Source organism: Apostichopus japonicus, chromosome 1, assembly GCF_037975245.1.
Source record: "Apostichopus japonicus isolate 1M-3 chromosome 1, ASM3797524v1, whole genome shotgun sequence".
Taxonomy (NCBI): Eukaryota; Metazoa; Echinodermata; class Holothuroidea; order Aspidochirotida; family Stichopodidae; genus Apostichopus; species Apostichopus japonicus.
In genome coordinates, this window is record NC_092561.1 from 13,078,729 (window position 1) to 13,099,067 (window position 20,339).

General features: G+C 39.2%; 1 pseudogene; it reads right to left on the bottom strand.

Moving 5' to 3' along the window:
• Positions 1 to 20,136: 20,136 nt before the first annotated feature.
• On the bottom strand, positions 20,137 to 20,213 carry LOC139972449 (U2 spliceosomal RNA; annotated as a pseudogene).
• Positions 20,214 to 20,339: the final 126 nt, after the last annotated feature.

Consider the following 20,339-nt stretch of genomic DNA (forward strand, 5'->3'; position numbering starts at 1 on the left):
TGCCACGCCATCATGACCAATTTCATGAGTTTGCCTTGTAATTAGCATTGATATTGGATGTTGTCGTGGTAGAAGTATGGGATGACGGCAATCGTAAGAAACCAGTCTCTTCTCAACTCGCCCACCAACATGGATGATTCCTTTCTCTTCAAATGGACTGAGTGTTTTGTATTCTCCCTTTTTAATCTGGTCATGTAAGGGTTTCTGAGCTTCTTGAACCCAATACATTTCTGCCCTTTCTAACTCTGAAGGGGTGAGTGTTCCAGTCTCAGGTCGGCTAGCATTATCATCCTTGTGGCATCTAAGTTTTAGGTGGCTGAGAAATCTTTGTACATAAGCGGTTACCCTGATCAACTTTCTCCAGCTTGAAAATCTTTTGCAATCAATGACATCTGACTTTGATGTCACCGTGGCAATCTGAAAAATTTTGCGTTTTTCATCAACTCCTGTTTGAGTTTGAACTTCTTGGTGTGGCCATTCTGTCTGTGGTTGGCATAAGAATGGAGGTCCTGTTATCCATCTATCAGATAACTTCTCTACAGGAACACCTCGAGAGATATCATCTGCCGGATTTATGTCTCCCGGCACATGCTTCCATTGTGTAGGATCTGATCTACTTTGTATCTCTCCGATTCGAGCAGAAACAAAAGGTTTGAATGTCCTTGCCTCGCTGTGAATCCATCCTAGGACAATCATACTGTCGGTCATGTAGACAGTTTCACTGATCTCTAAGGTGGTTTCTTCCTTGAAAGTTGAACTCAGTCGAGCTGCCATAACTGCTGCTTGCAGCTCAAGTCTTGGAACAGTGAGTTTCTTTAACGGAGCCACTCTTGATTTGGCTGTTATGAAACGTGTCTCATACTTGTCGTTGTCCACTTCCCATCGAATGTAAACGCATACACCGAAGGCCATTTCAGATGCATCACAAAATATACATATCATAGGCTGTCCCATTACATTTGGTGGTGTAAGACATCTTGGAAAAGATGTGTGATTCAAAGCTTCCATTTCCTTGAACAACTTAACCCATTCCTTTTGTTCAGCAGGTGGGACTTCTTCATCCCAATCTAGGCCCAACCGCCACAAAGTTTGCATACCTATTTTTGCTCGCACCAGAAATGCAGCGGCAAAGCCAATGGGATCAAAAATTCTTGCAATCTGACTCAGAATTTGTCTCTTGGTAAGTTTGATCTCTCCTTCTTCAGAACCATTTAAAGCATGAATTGGTTTTACTTTGTAGGAAAACTCATCTTTCTCTTGATTCCAGGCAATACCTAGAATCTTTTCCTCTGTTAAGGTTTCCAAATGGCTCAAATCTTTAGGACTCTGGGAAACTTCTGATGCCTCCAGAGGCATATTAGATGACCAGCCTTTAACTTTAAATCCACCTTCTGATAATACTGTATCTATATCTTTGGTTAATTTCTGTGCCTCTTCCACGTCCTGAACAAATGTGCACATGTCATCCATGTAGGTATCTCGATCTATCACTTCAGCTGCTCGTGGAAAATTCTCCCTACATTCTTCGGCTGTTCTTTTCAAAGCAATCTGTGCCATCGCAGGTGCTGGTTTGTCTCCAAATGTGAGGACAGTTTTGACATGCACCTCAGGATCTTGATCTCCCTTCATGTCCCTCCACAAATATCTGTGGACATGTTGATCGACTTCTGGTATCAAGACACGATGGTACATCTTGGAGATGTCCCCACATACCGCAACTGGATGTTCCCTGAAGCGAAGCAGAACTCCGAATAAGTCGTTCAGTAGGTCTGGTCCCTTTGCCCAATAGCTGTTTAAACAGTGCCCTTGAAATGACGCCGAGGCATTGAAAACAATTCGCACTGGAGTACTTTTCTTTTCTGGTCTGACAATGGCATGATGATATATGTAGTGGATTGGGCCATCATAATTTTGGGTCTCATCCTTTGCCAACTTCTTTGCAAAGCCCATTTCTAACATTTCTTCCATCTGTTGTTGATAGGCTGCAGCATACACTGGACTTTTGGCAAGCTTCTTTTCGGTAGCGTATAACAACTTTTCGGCATGACATCGGTTATCGGGAAGCAAACTTGGATTTTTTATCCATGGGTAGGGCACCAACCACTGTTTGCCTACCTTTTCACATGAGTTCCATATGGCTTGGTACTCCTCTCTTTCTACTTTGGACATCTTTCCTGGCTTACACTGGCAGTCTGCTTGAATGCCCATGGACTCTGTGCTCCAAAACTCAGACAGATCGATTGGAGCAGCCATTTTTACATGCAAAACTCGATTTACTCCTTGCTGACGAGAGCTCCCTCTTCCGAAAACTAACCAACCCAAGGGCGACTTTCTGGCTACATAGTTGTAGCCACTTCCCACTTGTCTGGTGTCTCCTGTATGCATTTTTGGGTGGTCTATTTCGATTAGCAGATCAACAGAACCTGCGTTCGGTCTATGAAGCTTAGAAACTTCTAGTCTAAGGGCCTTGGCTATTTCAGTCAACGATACCTCTTTAATATCACTGATGTACGGTAACCCAACAGCTTGAACTATATGAGTGCGGTTACTATCCAGTGATGCTATTGGAAACTTGTAAATCTTGGTTTGCAGTTCCTCTATCTCTCCACCCACCTTAGTTATCTCAATGGTGGTGTTCTTTCCCTGCAGTTTGAGTTCAACTGCAAAGGCTTCTCTTATCAGAGTGACTTCTGCCCCTGTGTCCAACAGCACATTTCCTACCCGTTTTTCATTCTGGCGTCCAAAAAACTCTGCTTTGATGACTGGTAGTAATGCATCTTTGCTGCTGACCAGTGCCACACCTACACTGTTTGTTTCTGGTTCACTGTGCAGTAATGGGTGGTGGTAGTACTGACACGGTTGCCCTTTATACTTTTCTGTGCACAGTCGTCGCCTTCTACAGTTTGACATCCTATGGTTACGTCCTGCCTGTTTCAAGCAGCTGTAGCACGCATGGTTTTCCTTTACCAACTTGAACCTTTCTGAAGGCTGTTTTGAAAGCAGGTCTTTGCACTGGTCCGTCCAATGGTCCTGACACTTACATACCCAACACTTATATGTACCCTGGATTTCTGATTGGGACAACTGGTTTACTGATATTTTATACTTGGTGTCACTTCTCACTGGTGCAGATGATCTCATTCGTGCCTTTAATTCTGTCTCCATCCATGTCAGAAGAGACTCGAGTGAAGCTGGTGTCTCACCCTCTGTCCGGAACCACATTCTTCGGTCCTCGGGGCTCATCTTCCGTTCTATCATAGCCAGCATATGGCTGTTATTCATATCGCTGGTCCTTCCAACCTCATTTAAGGTGTTGAAACTTCGTTGTACGAGGTTGACAAATTCACAAAACCTCTCATCTTCTCCAAGTTTCAAGGGCCGAAACTTAGAAAGATCATCAATAATGGCATCTGCCACCATACGAGGGTCACCATACAGGAGATCTAATTGGTCCCATGCTGCTTTGTAGTTATGTCCAATGCCTTTAATATACTGTAGAGGCTTACCTGTGAGACATGACCGTAGAATCATCAAAGCATCTCTATCACCATATCGATCATGCACGATGTGTTTAAAGTCGGCCTTGAATATGTTGTATTCTCTTATGTCACCATGGAACTTGGGCATTTTGGGCTTTTCCATCTGAAATGTGGTGGATACCGAGGGCGCTATTGGTGGATATGACTCTCCTGGTGTTACGCCTGGGTTGTCTGGTCTATCAATCTGTGTTTCCACAATTCTTTCTGGGCTTGGAGGAGGTCTGTCAACTTGTGAATCTTTCTGTAGGATCTGTAATTTGAGGAAAGTATTCTGACATTCTTCCATCCATTTCTCTTCATTCTGGAATTCTTCCTCATTTTCGACTTTTTCTGCATACTCTTCATGTTTCGTCTGGAGCACCTTATATGCACTTCGCACTTCGCAAAATGCTTCATCTATTTCGGATCTGGATCGGTTTCCTTCTATTAGATAGGTCAAGGCATTACCCAGTCTTGTGAACTTGGCTTTTGCCCCCCTTCGTTGGTTCTTCAAATGTTTAGTATCTTCTGACATGACTGTTCTTGAATCTCCGAGTCCCTGGACAGCTTAAGAAATTGAATTTTATGGAGCACGGAGCAAAGAAACAGTCTAACTGGTAAATTCCGCTTTTTGTATAATTATGTTTATTCAATCTGTATTCAAAGAAAATAAAGAAAAATAATCAAGAAAATCATTTAAGAAGAGCGCCATCACTTTGAAAACTTGCCCAGCCGTAAATGTACCATCGCGCTTATACCACTACTTATACACTAAGCCTAGCTTCACACAATCCAGTTAACTCTAAATCCATAAAAAATGACTTATCTAACCTTCACAGGGCTCGCCAAACCATAGAATAATGATTAAAAACAATACACAAACATACACGCACGACCCCCGGTCGGAACAGTAAAAGTAAACACCTGCCCACCCCCATAAATACGGCAAAGTTGTCGAGTATGCTCAAAATAAATCAGTAAGTAGTCTATACACCGCTTACGGTTAGGCCCGCAAAACATAAACCTTCAACTAAAGACATTGTAGAACTTAAGAAATTATACATGAACATTAGATAAGAATACCTACTTCTTTGGCGGAATCACCGGTATCTCTCACAAAACTTGAACACTTCTATTCAACGTAAAAACATGTAAAATGATCATAAACTGGTTAGCAGAATATGATATCGAACAGGTTAGCTTTACGGTATGACTATACTTTTCATTTCCGGGAAAACACAACAGAGCGCTCCCTTGGAACGCCGATTGATACAACGAAACAAAGATCAATAAAATAACTTCAACAATACGGGGTAATTGCTGAATTAGCTAGAGGTTCCACAAAATGCCTTACCGCGATGGTAAAGTAACGTCCATTAATATACGACTAATATGCCGAAAAACCTAACTTAGGATCATGAAGTGAACCGTGGATGAAACGCTAATATCGACAAACGAAGTAATACTTTACAAAAACCGTTTTTTGGATAGACAAAGTACCCTCTTCTGTGTTGAGGAAACACGGAACAGTGGAACAGTATCTAAGCATATTAAATGTAACAGCCACGCCCCCAATTTGCATATTGGGTTATATATTGACCTTCCAGCTGAAGTCGCAACCGAGAAATGCCTTTGGTAACTAGAAAATAGGGAAACAAAATAAAACTGCAAAATGCATCTGTTCACGATTGCCATGTGATATATAAACTTCATAGCGGAAATGACCTCATGCATGTCAGTGAGTAAGCATAGCATAGGAAGAAAATCAGCTGACCATATTATAGCTATTAATACGCTTTTTATCAGAACTATGCAATTTAACTCCACCATATAGCATATGAAGCACACTTATGTAGTTGAGTAAAACTTATTCTGATTCCGAGCCGAGTCCGAGACTGCTTGGTCCGAGTATGGAACTCTCAAATCCGAACAGAGTTCTTTAGAGTATATGAGCAACTCATACCAAGTCTGAGTCCAGTCAGTATATAGAGACAAAGCAATGCAGAGCTTACATGGTTTCTGTGTACTGGTCTGAGAAATTTACAGAGCGTATTGGTTACTACAACAAACTGCTAAAACAAACCGTCACCCCTTCAGGACCTAAATTTCCCCTACCTGAAAATGTCATCACTATGACGTCACTCAGTGTTTAAGGACGTGTTTAAGACGTATTTTGTCTTCCCTGTAAAGCTGATGTATGTAGACATATTACCAAGTCCGTGCATCTTACAGTGACGAGTCAATGCAGATGTGCCAGGAATTGTTTTCTGCGATATTTGTCAAGATAGATCATTCTAACTAATATATATATTTTGGTTTGCCTTATCATAATTTACTGACATATAATTTCAAAATCTCATGAAAAAAATATTTCTCTTCGTTTCAGGCCTGTGATGATAAAGGTAATATTACGGGAGAAGAGGTAAGAGAGACATAGCCTCATGTTCCTGTTAATTAGTAACGGTAATTTAGTAACAGGCAAGGATTTGCTCAATTTGGTGGAACAAACAAATACGACAAAAGAGTATTATAGACTTTGTTTCTCATCAGGGAAGAAAGATGAATAATTGACGTAAATTCCATATGTACACAAAACCGCCTATCAGTGAAATCCCGAAACTTAATCTTCCAGATGGTCTAATTGTATTCGATCTGTGTCAACCAATGTGATGTTTCTAGTTACATCTAGTTACACAATAATTAAGTATTTGTACCAACCTTTCAAGCTGTATTACACCCTATGTTAATACCTTTCTATAAATGACCTACATTTAACATGTCTAGTTAATAACGTTTGTCCTGTATTGATTGATTAAACAAATATTCTGGTGGCTAAACTTGCTTAACAAGCTTGCTGGAGAATTCCTTCATCTTCAAGACAAAGCCACATCTTCATAGCAATTTTTGATGACGAGGATATGATTTGTACAAATGTGATGATATTTTGTGGTTTCATCTGGAAACATCAGAGAGAATGATGCTATGATGATAATTGAGCTGTAAATGAGTTTGTTTTGCCTTATATTTATATTTATTTAAATAATTAATGCACAGAGCTGCCCTCTGGAAAAAATTATAATTACAGAGAGCACTGTCTGTCTTTGTAAGCTAGACTTCGGTTGCAGATCGTTACACTCTTGCAGGTTAAAGAGAAATAAGTACCAACATTATCAAAGTTTTCTGGTTCTTAATTCCAGTTCCATTTCTTTCTCACAGAATCCTTCTTTGCCATCCCATCAAACAATTAGAGGAGAAGCCAAAGGGAAGCCAACAGGAGCTGAGGCAATGCCAAAAGATAGCGAACTAGTATCATATGACACTTTGCTGGTAAGTATTAGTGAATTAGAACTTCCACGTATGACCCATAACTTTGAACCAATCTCTCTCTAAATCTGTTGACTGACTGACACAGACTGGTTGCCAAGTTGAAACAATTGTGACTGATAACTTGCTTTTTGTGATTCGAGATTCTTCGAAAGGAAAAGGAAAACCTAAAATACTGCGCTTAACCTGGCTCAAGTGAGCATCAGTAGTTTTAAGATTCTACAGCATTGCTGCTCTACTTGATAGAACGCTTGCATAACCATGATATCTCAGGAACCATAGGTTAGATTACATTGCACAACTTAGATTTCGAAGTCTCAAACCTTGTTCTGGGTTTCCACACGTTTCTCAGTAAAGAGATGTGGTAATATGCGACAAAGGGTGTAAGCTGGCAAATGTGTCTCAAGTCGTGTCAAAAACACACTTCTCACTAAACCGCTACTGTTACCAGCAAAGATCAAAGGTTTTCATACTTGAAGTTTGAACCTGTGACAGAGAACCTTATAATGGTATTCTTTTTCAAAGAGCCGTCATGCATAATTTAATGAATGGGTGGGGCAGAATGAAAAACAAAATACACTGGCCTTTTTCCAGTCAACGATTACTTTTCATTCACTAAACTAGCGTTCTATTTATCGACCACTTTTTGGTCCACTCACGATCATATATGGATTATCTCAATTTCAATTCAACCATGAAACGTTTTGATGTTGTGGTTATTTGAAGCGATTGAAAAGACGATTGGGCAACGATTGGAAGATTGTGGGAAGAATTCTGTTTCGCGATGATGGGAGAGCACATCTTGAAAACATAGAGGCGGATAACAAAGGCAGTGGACAAGAGGAAATGGCTTACAAGATGCTGCAAAAGTGGAAACGTGAACTTGGGAATGATGCAATAAACAAAACACTGAGAGATGCTTTAACAGACGCTGGGCGAAAGGATCTGTCCGATAACCTTCTTAGGAGGTAACAATGTGGAACAACTTAATGTAAGTAAAAGACAACAAAACATGAGATCATTAAGGGAGATTGTGTATTTCTTGCATTATATTTACACTTTACAGATGTACATTCCAAAGCCAAATACAACATGAAAGGGATATTATTTTGTAAGAATAACAATTAACATTTATTGAACTCCGACAGTTCCCGCTTGTTTCTTTTCTTGTTAAAAAAAAAAAATAGTATAAATAAAAAGTGGGCAATGATATTCGGGAAAGCATATGTGAATTTAAAACCTTATTTTGTCTGTTTGTACACTCATAAAGAGGATTTAAAAGAGGTTAATAATGGGTATGTCACTCATTAACTGTTTCAAAACGGGCACCTATTTCTTTTGTTTCACATAGTTGTCATGGCAACCAAGCAGAAATTGATTTAACTTATCAGTATAAATCACCGTAAATTTAAGAGTGAACACCTAGTGAGACTAATATGATACTGAAAGATATATTTGCTTACACTATCGCTGTATTTGGAACCAGAAAACAGAATATTCCCTATCATAAATTGAGAAAGCATCATAGGCATCCAAACGGGGAGGTCGTGTGTCACACCGCGCACCAAGGGCAAATCAACATTCGGTCTCAAATTCAGCGTGGTCGTATATACTAACTAAAAGACACCTGATTCACAGATAGATTACAGTAAATATTGAAAATCTAAAAGTTTAGTACCACAGTCAAAATAGGATTGTACTGATAAATATGATAAATCGGCAGCATTTGCTATTAGGATTACAGTAATAATTGATGGAATGTGTAATCCGAAAGAATGCATCAAACTGGATTTGTTGGGGTTACACTGTAATCCTAATAGCACATGCTACTGATTTATAGCACGATCCAGTTTTTATTTTCGTACAAACTTTAAGATTTACAGTAGTAACTGTGTTCTATGTGTGTATCGGGTGATATGTTTAAGATTATAACACAGAAACGAAGAAAGAAAACGTAATCGGTCTGTCTGTTACTCCCTTACGTCTAAATTTCTTCAAATGTGGATAATATTAGGCTAAATAAATGGCAGCTTTAAAGACATCTTCCCTCCTTCTCCCTCACCAGGGCCTAGCACTACAATGCTCTGGAAATTGAGTTCGTCTCGTGGATAGATTTCTGTGTTTTAAAGGGAAAATATCTTCAAATTCTGCAGGTGAAGTCCAGCGGATCCCCACCAGCTTTCTTGGAATATATTCTAGAGAACTATAATGTATTTATAACATGTGTTTTGTGTTTGGTGCTTCAAACTCACTAAGAGAACAAGGCATATTACCAAATGAATAAAAAAACTCCATGAGGCTTCTCCTCGTATGTTTAGTTTTTTGTGGTCGAACTCGCTATAAGAGAACAAAACATATCTAAAAATGCTGCTTGGGCTTTGAGAAACGTTGTTTACGATCTTCCTGACAGTTTTTTCCCCCTGAAAACTCGGCATCTTCCGGGGACTTCGCATCACACCCTTTGATAACATTAAACCTGACTTCCTTTTAATTTCTTCTTGACTTTTGAATATAGTTCTGTCATCCACAATGTCGCACGGTTGTAGGTTAGATCACTCTATGATAAATAAAGAAACGAATAGACCTTAAATACTACAAGGTTAGTCCGATGTTATGTTGTGTTAAAAGTCACACACAAAATTGGAATTTAACTTTTAATAATTTCAGCTGTCCAGGCAGGATTGACTGTAAAAGGAAAGGAAAGGTGTAACCATTTTCTCTATACACAGAATAAGCTAACTGTAGATGTCTATACTTAAATCTCCCATAAATCTCTACTCCTGTATTCTTTGATAATACAAAAGCTTTAGAATCATTCTCTGGGGTTGGGGAGCGTTTGGGAATGGTTATAACGAGGAGCTAAGCCTCGCAGAATTTGCTAAAATACAATTTACCAATAGATATTTTTTGTATAGTGTTGCTGCAGACTACACACGTTTAACATTTTTCACCTTCGTCACCTTGCCCACCCTCCAATGACAACGTTGTGGCCCCCGGGAAGAGCTCATCGGGGTGGAGGCGTCCCCTCTCATTTGAAACCTTTTCTTTTATTTGATCAACAGTTCTTAGTTACAAACTTGTGTCATACTTGCAACTTTTGAAGTTATTTATGTTCAATTTTTCTTTCACTTTCTTTCTACAAACATCGACAATCTGTTTGTTTTTATTCCAGTGTTTTTTTTTTCTCGCAACGCCGATTTTGCTTTGCGGGCAAGAAAAGACATTTACTCGAAATAGTCAACTTTTAACAAGTTGCTTGGTTAAATGTTTTGAATAAAAGTCTATGCTGGAAATTTAGAAATGAAACGTAACAGGTTGCTTGAATTACTTGCTGTTCTTTGTTTTGAATGTGTCACAATGTAATGGTACTATATCCTTCACAGCCGTTAAAGGAATAACAACGTACCTGCAAACACATAATGCCAACGTTCGCACAGGAGAAGCATGGGCGTCCACGGTGGGAGGGGGGGGGGGGGTTATCGGTAAACTTTTAATTCTCTGGACTGTTCAAAGGTTATTGAGTAGTTACCCAAAATGTGCTTGCCCGCACCCCCCCCCCCCCCCATAATCTCTCTCTGTCTGCGAAGCGTTACGTGTATAACATGCTAGTCAATCCGATTGTTAACTCTTTACATCAGCTTTCACTATCTTAAAGCAATACGCAAATCCATATCTTTTATGCATGTCTCACAGAATTTCGAGAAGAAGCAATATCTGGACGTTTTGAAGAAAGTCTCCTTTGCGTCGGTTTTGTGCTTAGCCTTCCGTAACTCTATCTCCTTGCATCTCCAACACGTGTGGGGTTCTGTCAACGGACACTGGGAGAGTGCATGCACTAGTCTCCAAGCACAATTAGGGGAGTTCAATCTGATTGTCTATGGCAAGGCCATGGGCGCAGAAACCAAAGTCGGGTCCATGGTGAATATTACGTCATCGAGCCTCCTATTGACATCTCCATTTTTGTTGTGCTTACGTTATGTATACTATGCTAGACAATCCGAAGGTTAACTCTATACACCAGATTTCACTATCTGAAAACAATACACAAATTCATACCTTTTACACATGTCTCACAAAGTTTCGAGAATAATATTACGTCATTAAGTCTCTTTTTTACATCTTCATTTTGTTTTGCTTACGTATTTTATGAAAATGAGTATACAAAATTATTTTATATGATTTACCTCCTATAGAGCCCCTTATCGTTTATTTTAGGCAGTATAATGGAGTAATAGCGGTATTTTTTTCTCGCACACATCTGCAGCTAAAAGACAAGATAAATAATTGTGAAAAGGTACGAAGTCGCTCTAATCGAGTAGCTGTTCAAAGTAGCAGTGAGGTACTGTATAGGCTTAGGACTCGCGCACACTTAGCTACTGTATAGCATATGCCTAGTGTATACTAGTAGAGCCCTGATGTAACACACTGAAAACTTAAATTGGTTCACCGACTAACAAAACGTTAGTCCATCTGGTGCCTCTCCCGACTAACATAGCCTTAGTCAGTTGCTATACCGACTAATTTATTCCTTAGTCAGTTGGATTTCTTAGTCGGTCATCTTAGTCCGTCAGCTTAGTCGATCAACAATTTTTTAGTCGGTAAATGTTTATTAGTCAGTTACATTAGTTGGTGACATTAGTCGGTCTTTACCGACTAATTTATATGAGCCACCGACTAGTTTATAGCAGGTTTTACATTAGTCAGGATGGTGCCTCTCCCGACTAACCTTTCTTAGTCGGTATCGACTGACTAGTTGCACTGACTAGATTCACTGAAAGAATTAAACCCGACTAGTTTCACTGACTAGTATCACTGAAAGAAAAGAGAGCAGAAGAAACACAAATAATGTGTACGTTGGCAGTATTTATTTCTGATAAAACTTCTGATGTCTACAAAAGGCTGACTTTCGACAGATAGAGAAGAAATCACTGTAAATAAAATCTGAAAATCTGATTTTTTTTCCAACAAAGTTAAGACAAGTTAATGGATCAAACATGAATCGCAAAAGTATAGCACTGCACAATAATGCAAAGTTGAGTCTTGGGCAAGGGTTCCTCATGACTTTCGTTTTAAAGTGGTACCCCAAATCGACACCAGTTAAGTCTTCACGAACAAAGAGTGTTTCTCTTAACTACAAATGGCCTCCCACTTGTCTTCAGGAAGCCAAAATCTGCACCATTATTGACCTGTGAACAGAAAATATGATATACGTGTAATCACAGATACAGATATAGCACATGATAACTCACATTATCATAAACATACATTTACATTAAAATTTTATAACATATTGGGAGGTATACATTTAAATCTAGGTCCCTCAAATTATAAGCCAGGAATAGCAGCTTTACCAAATTATTATTAGCTTTGCACAGCATAACACCAAGTTATTTCTCAAAGCTTAATAATTATGTTAATCATGTTAATAATGATCCCAATAGACCGGGATCCCAGAGGGTTTGGTTAGCTGGGAAGGTAACCAATTGCCTTGTACATCACAATGTTCACAGTGCATTCATGTATATGAAACCAGACGACTGGCAAACCGACTGTGGTGGGTGTGGCTGGGAGAGCAATTTTAAAGTCACCTGATAGCTAACCTAGATCAGTTTTCATGGTAACACATCAAAGTAAGTACAATATGTCAGGTATGGCCCCAAGAGCAACAAATGGCCATTGCCAGTAATTATTGGTGGTGGGGTACCCCTGCCAGTGATCTATAACTGACCCCTCACGGCTGACCTAGGTCAGCTCATGAGGTAACCACTTGAAACCTACTGGAAAATGTTGGTTAGGGCTTCAGATACAACTGATGGGCATTGCCAGTAATTTTTATTGGTGGGGTACCCCTGCCAGTAGACCCCCAAAATGCCCATCCCCCATTGACCTAGATGAGCTCATGATGTAACCAGTTGAAAACTACTGGAAAATGGTATCACTTCATATGTAAGGGATGGGAATTTCCAGTAATTTATATTGGGGGGGGATACCCCTGCCAGTAGACCCCCAAAATGCCCATTCCCTCATTGACTTAGGTCAGCTCATGAGATAACCAGTTGAAAAATTACTGGAAAATGATAGGTATCACTTCATATGTAAGGGATGGGCATTTCCAGTCATTTACATTGGTGGGGTAACCCTGTCAGTAGACCCCCAAAATGCCCATCCCCCATTGACCTAGATTAGCTCATGAGGTAACCAGTTGAAAACTACTGTAAAATGATTGGCAGGACTCTATATATATGTAAGGGATGGGCATTTCCAGTAATTTATATCAGTGGGGTACCCCTGCCAGTAGACCCCCAAAAAGCCCCCCCCCTCATTGATCTAGGTCAGCTCATGATTTAACCAGTTGAAAACTACTGGAAATTATTGACAGGATTCTATATGTAAGGGATGGGCAGACTCTGGCCCACCAATATAAAATACTGGAAATGCCCATCCTTACATATGAAGTGATACCTATCATTCTCCTGTAGGTTTCAACTGGTCAAATCATGAGCTCACCTAGGTCAATGAGGGGATGGGCATATTGGGGGTCTACTAGCAGGGGTACCCCACCAATAAAAATTACTGGCAATGCCCATCCCTTGTATCTGAAGTCCTAACCAACATTTTCCAGTAGGTTTCAAGTGGTTACCTCATGAGCTGACCTAGGTCAGCCGTGAGGGGTCAATTATAGATCACTGGCAGGGGTACCCCACCACCAATAATTACTGGCAATGGCCATTTGTTGCTCTTGGGGCCATACCTGACACATTGTTCTTACTTTGATGTGGTTACCATGAAAGCTGCTCTAGGTTAGCTATCAGGTGACTTTAAAATTGCTCTCCCAGCCACATCCACCACAGTCGGTTTGCCAGTCATCAGGTTTCATATACAGGAATGCATTGTGAACATTGTGATATACCAGGCAATTGGTTACCTTCCCAGCTAACCAAACCCTCTTGGACTCCCGCTCTACAGATCAGTGAAAATTTGACCAAACTTATGAAGCTTGCACGTAAATGATATACTAGACTGGTTTTTTTTTTAAAACAGGTTATGAAAAGTATCTTAAATATCATTAAACAGTTGGGTACAATAGTTAAACTCACTCTTCCATCTTTTTTCTCTATGGTACTTGTTCCTTTGCTTTTTGGACTCTTGGATAAACTCTTTTGTTCTGCGAAGGGTACCAATATATCATCTTAAAACATGTCTTTAAGCCATATATAACACAGTTCTCCTCTTCTGTTGTTGCCTCCACACTGGTGTCGTACATCACAGGAAAGCTCACCCTTGACTTAGATATTTGGCTTTTCAATTCCTGCTGGAAGTAAGAAACAGCAAAGTATTCATCATTTGAAAAAAAAATAAATAAAGTTGTCACCACAAAGTTATGTGAGATTTGCTTCCACTATAGTCTCAAAAAACACTCCCAAAGTTTGAAGCAGACTGTATAAAGCTGAAAATTTGAACGAGAGTGTCATCACCATTGCAACCAGAATCAAATGCCCAGAATACAGAGATAATAAAACATGGGCTAAATCTTTGTTTGTTTTTATGATCTTTAAAAATATAAAATTTTAGAAACAGAAATGCACTGAGCCAACTTATTTATAGGCCTAATCGTTTTTAGTTGTTATTTTGCTTGCTCACATAACAAGCCTGTTTAGACCTAGGCTAGAGGAGAATCAGTACTTTGTTACCCTAAGTTTGTCTTCGGTCGTTTTGATATAGTCTTACTAGTAGTACTAAAGTATATAATGGACCGGCGAAGACTAGAGAATACCCAGAGTTTTAGCAACTGCGTTAAACTGTATCATTTGATCTATTATTTACGCCAATGAGTTTCATTCAATCTAGGATCAAAAAGAGAAAACTAATTAATCTTAACCTTTAAACTTTGCTACTAAACAGATATGCTTGAATTACAAATAAATGTCAAAAAAACATCATAATCAAAGAATCGATGCATATACATATACATAAACAGAATAATTTGAATTCGCGCAAGTGAACCCTGCACTACATTGGACAGAAAAAAAAACGTGCAATTAGACCAAACTAAACATACTCAATTTTCCGTTACTTCTACATAAAATATCAATGCAAATACAACAACTTACTCTTTGGCAGTATACTAAAAGCACATGTTATAATAACTTCAGACTATCAAGCTTTCCTGAGAAAAAAACGGTTAATACTTCTTACAGTAAGCAAGTCGACCGTGAAGGAATGTCGCAATTGTTTCCTGGGCGTGACCGGAAATTAAATACTAAAAAATGATAAATGAAAAGGTTAAATAGAACTGAAGCGTGCATCCTGACTGCTCGCAACATATAATACCGTTGACTAGCCAACATAATTTGTTCAGCCTACTGTGACTGTACGTTTGAAGGTCTAGCCTTGCTTATTCAATATCACAAAGCCTACCCATTTAGATTCACATGGGAAATTACAGGAAATCTTTACCAAATGAGTGTAGACTTCAAATAAACTATTGAGCCTTATAGTTCCAGCATTTGTTTGGGAATAAATAAGAAGATTATGTGCCACTGTTCAATCTAGCCCAATACACACATAACACATTGTTAATTGGTGTTTAGAATGCACACTTTAGTGTTGAGAATGCACTGCAGTACCCAGTAGAAGCCTATAGGCTACTCACTGTCATTGCACTTGTGTATTGCGAAACGCCAACGTGACAACGGTAGCGTTACACTAACCATAATACAGTACTAGTGCCAGTGGCCTAACAATTAACTTTAATTTTACCTTCAAATTAAAGGAATAACAGGTAGGCCGATGATGCAGTTAATACCTCCATTCTTCTAAAGACCTTCTTGGGTGATTTACGGTTGAAAGTTGCTTAGAGTGATCGTATGAAACTATGCCAAGCCCAGCAAGCTGCCGTTGCCTCTCGGTTTCCAAATTGAAGTGAATCGAATTGGGTTAAAATACATTAGTCTGTCGACACCGACTAAGCTACGATTATGGCGTAAATCGGGTGTCCGTATCGTTCTTAGTCCATGGGTTAAAATACCTTAGTCCGTCGCCACCGACTAAGCTGCGATTATATTTTCCTTAGTCAGTGTAAACTAACTAAGAAGCAGCGATGAAACGAAGATTTTTGCTAGTCCGTGTGCATTGACTAACGTTACAGACTAATTTAACGTTAGTCCGTGGCAATATTGACTAGTTTATTTTTTCAGTGCAGAAGCCAAGCTATCTTCGTAGGTATTTTTGGCACCCAAGCCGAAAAGGTGTGAGCTTATATTTATTCTTAACGTGTAGCATATTATGCTAAATTTATATGCCAGGGTGTTATAACACACTAACACGTGTTATGTTTTGGGAGCATGCGAGAGCTAGATATGTTAAAGATACAATACAGTAAATAGTAGTGGTATTATATATTTTTTATTTTTTTTATATTTTATTATATAATATAAAATATTTTTATATTTTTTTATATTTTTATATTTTTTTTATAACACAAGCCGCAATAAAATGTGCCTCTAGCATAACACGTGTTATCATGTTATAGCACAGATGCATATAAATGCGCAATATATTCAAGTCGAAAACGCTATTATAAGCAACTGCACAATTCGGTTCGGGTGTTTTTGCAGATGTTTTAGTTTCAATTATTTGAGACACTATACAGTAGGCCTAGCTGCTTTTCTTTATGATTCTTCGACGTTTCACTTTGTTCAACACTTACTTTTGGTGAAACAAATTTCCATACTGTGTATTTTGTCGAGTTTGCTCAATGGTAAAGATTTGTTAGTAACGGGACTTATCATTTTACTTATTCTGTAGATTTCCAAGTCAAACGATTACTGACCGTTTACTTTCAACGTGTCCTTTTGAAATTGTTAATGCCTTGATCAAATATGACAGACTGACTAACATTCGTAGCTAGCGCAATATCAAATTGTTCCTATATATTCGCCAAAATCGATTGTGTGTCCTGGGATCTGTGATAGCAGAGTATATTGCAACATTCGATCAGAATTTAATGGGCGTTCACTTGTCAAGTTGTGTCAGGAAAACTTGGTCGGTGGAACCGGTAGTTGATTTTGTCGTATGTAACTTTACATTTACCAATATTGAATGGATTTGCTGATCAGGACAGTCTTTTGTTTTTCTATGAATGATAAATGGTTAAAACCTAATGGCTTTGCGAACGCATCAGACTGACCAAGCAAGATATAAAACTGATGTATCAAATATTGTAGATCTGTGTGAAGGAAAAATCTGAGGTTCAATCCAAAGAAATTTAAGGAAATATTTTTTGAGAAAATAAATATTAAACATGAAGCTCTTGTATCATCTAAGTTAACTAAAATCTTAATTAAATTTGCGGAAATAGAAGGCACTCATCATACAGTATATCTAGGTGTTTGTATTGATGACAAACTAAGTTTCACTGGTCATATAAGCAGAATACCTAAACGGGTGTACTTCATAGTCTCAACTCTATCGTATATAGTTCCATATTTTCATGTTGATGTAAGGAAAAGAGTTTTTACTGCCAATATCTTACCACACCTAACAAGGGCGGCGGAGCACTTTTAATCTGGGGGGGGGCAGGGGCGTAGCGAAGGGGTTTCTGTTGGGGGGTGTGAAGAATTTGATTTGCCGACGGATCTGGAAGTGGTGACTGAAATGGAGGAGGGGTCTAAGGGGAGGGGTGTCCCCCTCCCCTTTGGCAACTTTTTAGTTTTGAAACGTCCTTAGATGCAATCTGGTGCATATTTTAAGTCAAATTTGATTTGCCGACGGATCTGGAAGTGGTGACTGAAATGGGGGAGGGGTGTAAGGGGAGGGGGTGTCCCCCTCCCCTTTGGCAATTTTTTAGTTTTGAAACGTCCTTAGATGCAATCTGGTGCATATTTTAAGTCAAATTTGATTTGCCGACGGATCTGGAAGTGGTGACTGAAATGGGGGAGGGGTCTAAGGGGAGGGGGTGTCCCCTTCCCCTTTTGGAAAATTTTTAGTTTTGAAACGTCCTTAGATGCAATCTGGTGTGTATTTTAAGTCAAATTTGATTTGCCGACGGATCTGGAAGTGGTGACTGAAATGGGGGAGGGGTGTAAGGGGAGGGGGTGTCCCCCTCCCCTTTTGGAAAATTTTTAGTTTTGAAACGTCCTTAGATGCAATCTGGTGCATATTTTAAGTCAAATTTGATTTGCCGACGGATCTGGAAGTGGTGACTGAAATGGGGGAGGGGTCTAAGGGTACGGGGTCTACCCCTCCCCTTTGGAAAATTTTTAGTTTTGAAACGTCCTTAGATGCAATCTGGTGCATATTTTAAGTCAAATTTGGCACGGAAGAAGCTCCCGTTCTCCTTTTCTCTATTCAGCTTTCCTTCTTTCTTCCCCTTCCGCTCTCTTCACCTTTTCTCCTTTTGCCGACAGACCCAAAATTTGCCGACAGCGACCAAATTATTGGGGGGTGTGATACCCCCCACACCCCCCCGCTCGCTACGCCCCTGGGGGGGCACCGACATCAAAGGGCACTTTTCAGAAATTCGATTGAACTGATGTAGCCTTATATTTAGTACCCTTTATAACTCTTATTGTATTATCTTATTTGCATATACACATCACTCCATCAACGCCCCCCCCCCCCCCCAAGGAAAATATGCATACTAGCACTGCAATATCCAATGTGCAAATTGGGAAACAAGGAACAAGCTTTCTTTTGAGACAAAATGAGGTGAAATCATGCTAGTTGCTAATGTAGGAATCTTCCGATTAAGAGTTTATTTCTTGTTAATATCTTAACAATTTTTTTCCATTCGAAATAGCTTTGAGTTTGACCCACAGAAATTCATTAAAAGTCAAGGGCGTAGCCAGGATTTGCAAAGTTGTATGCACGACTATCTGCGCGGAGCGCCACCATCAGTTGGCGCGGAGCGTACAAGGAAACTTTGGGTTTTACAAACCCCTCAGATGGCCGGAAACGGCCCTTCTCGAGTGTTCATTCTGGTTCCCTGGCCTCTTGCTAACTTGAGACACCTCAATTTGTATGTAGAAAAAGGGCACATGTTTAATCTGAGGAAAAGTGGGGGCACGTGCCCCCTGTGCCCCCACCCCCCCGGTTCCACCGCCCTTGACACCTAATATATGCTGATTCTGCTTGGTATCACGTTTTACTAATGAAAGATAAGAAGAGAATTATAACTTTTTAAAGTATTGTTCTAGAATTGCTAATATGCCTATAGATTTAACTTTCTTATGAGTACTGTTAACAATGCTGCTTAAAAATGAGTTCATTAGAAGTGTAAATTGCATACAGAGAAATAACAGACATTCTTTGCATACCGAACTTTACTCTCTATTTCGAGAAACTACTAGGTATAACTTGAGAAACAAAGCAATCACACCAAAATTCAGAATTAATGTGTATAGAATAGCTTTATTTATCGTGCTGCTATTTATTTACAAAATGGTAATCTGGGTAATTTATTGTAGACAGTTGTACTTGTACGTTTTGCATATATATATTTTATTTGTGTTTTTGTTTTGTACACTAACTTTACTATTATTTTCTTATTACGTACTTACTTTTGATGCTCTGTTCATAAATATTTATATTTAAACTGGGAATAAATAAGTGGAAAATAAATGAAAAATAACTGAAATGAAATGGCGAGGATTGACTTACTATTCTTTTGTTCGGTCAGAATTTGACCGATTTTGACAGAGAAGTCGTCTAACTTAATCATTGTCTTAAACTGACAATTGTCATTCAAATGAATAATTACTTTGTGACCTTGCATGAACTCGGTCTATGCTATGTTGACACTTATGTTTTTTGTTGTTGTTTGCATGCGTATATTCAACTTTTGTATATAAAAACAGGATGGCTGACGGGATTGTCGATGGTGATATTGTTATCAGTAATTTTGTTTCCATTCCTCTTCGAGTTTATGTTTAACCTTGTAGTTGATAATCGCTAGGGTTTCTCTTTTTCTTTATTAGGATAAATGTTTCTACCCAGTCTTATAAAATAAGAATTTGGGTGTAGAGGCCATGTCTTATAAACGGGGATGTTTCCTGTGCATGGAAGAGAGAATTGTTTAGTCTCAGCAAGGGTTAGAATTTGAATTGACTTGAAGTTAGAGTTGCAGTTCAGCACTAATTGTTGTTGGTCCTCGGAGGACGTGGGATGGAGTATAATATACTTTTTACGGAAATTCACCAAGGAAAGAACCTGGGCACGAAAACCAAACTACCGAACGACTGATCCGCTCTCAACCCCAGTCCCCTTGGATCGGGACTGTGACTGTGTGATCATCGTCAGGTGTGCTTCACCATTCCCCTCGAAAGGGAACAGATACTACACATGATCTTAGCCAAAAGGCCGAGAAGCGATATTATAATATTACAGTCGTTCGCCATGTAGCCGTAAACCATTACATTATTGCATCATAGTTATCAGTTATCCATATAAAAAACATTTAACTGGACATCATAACATCATAGTTAGCAGTTATCCACA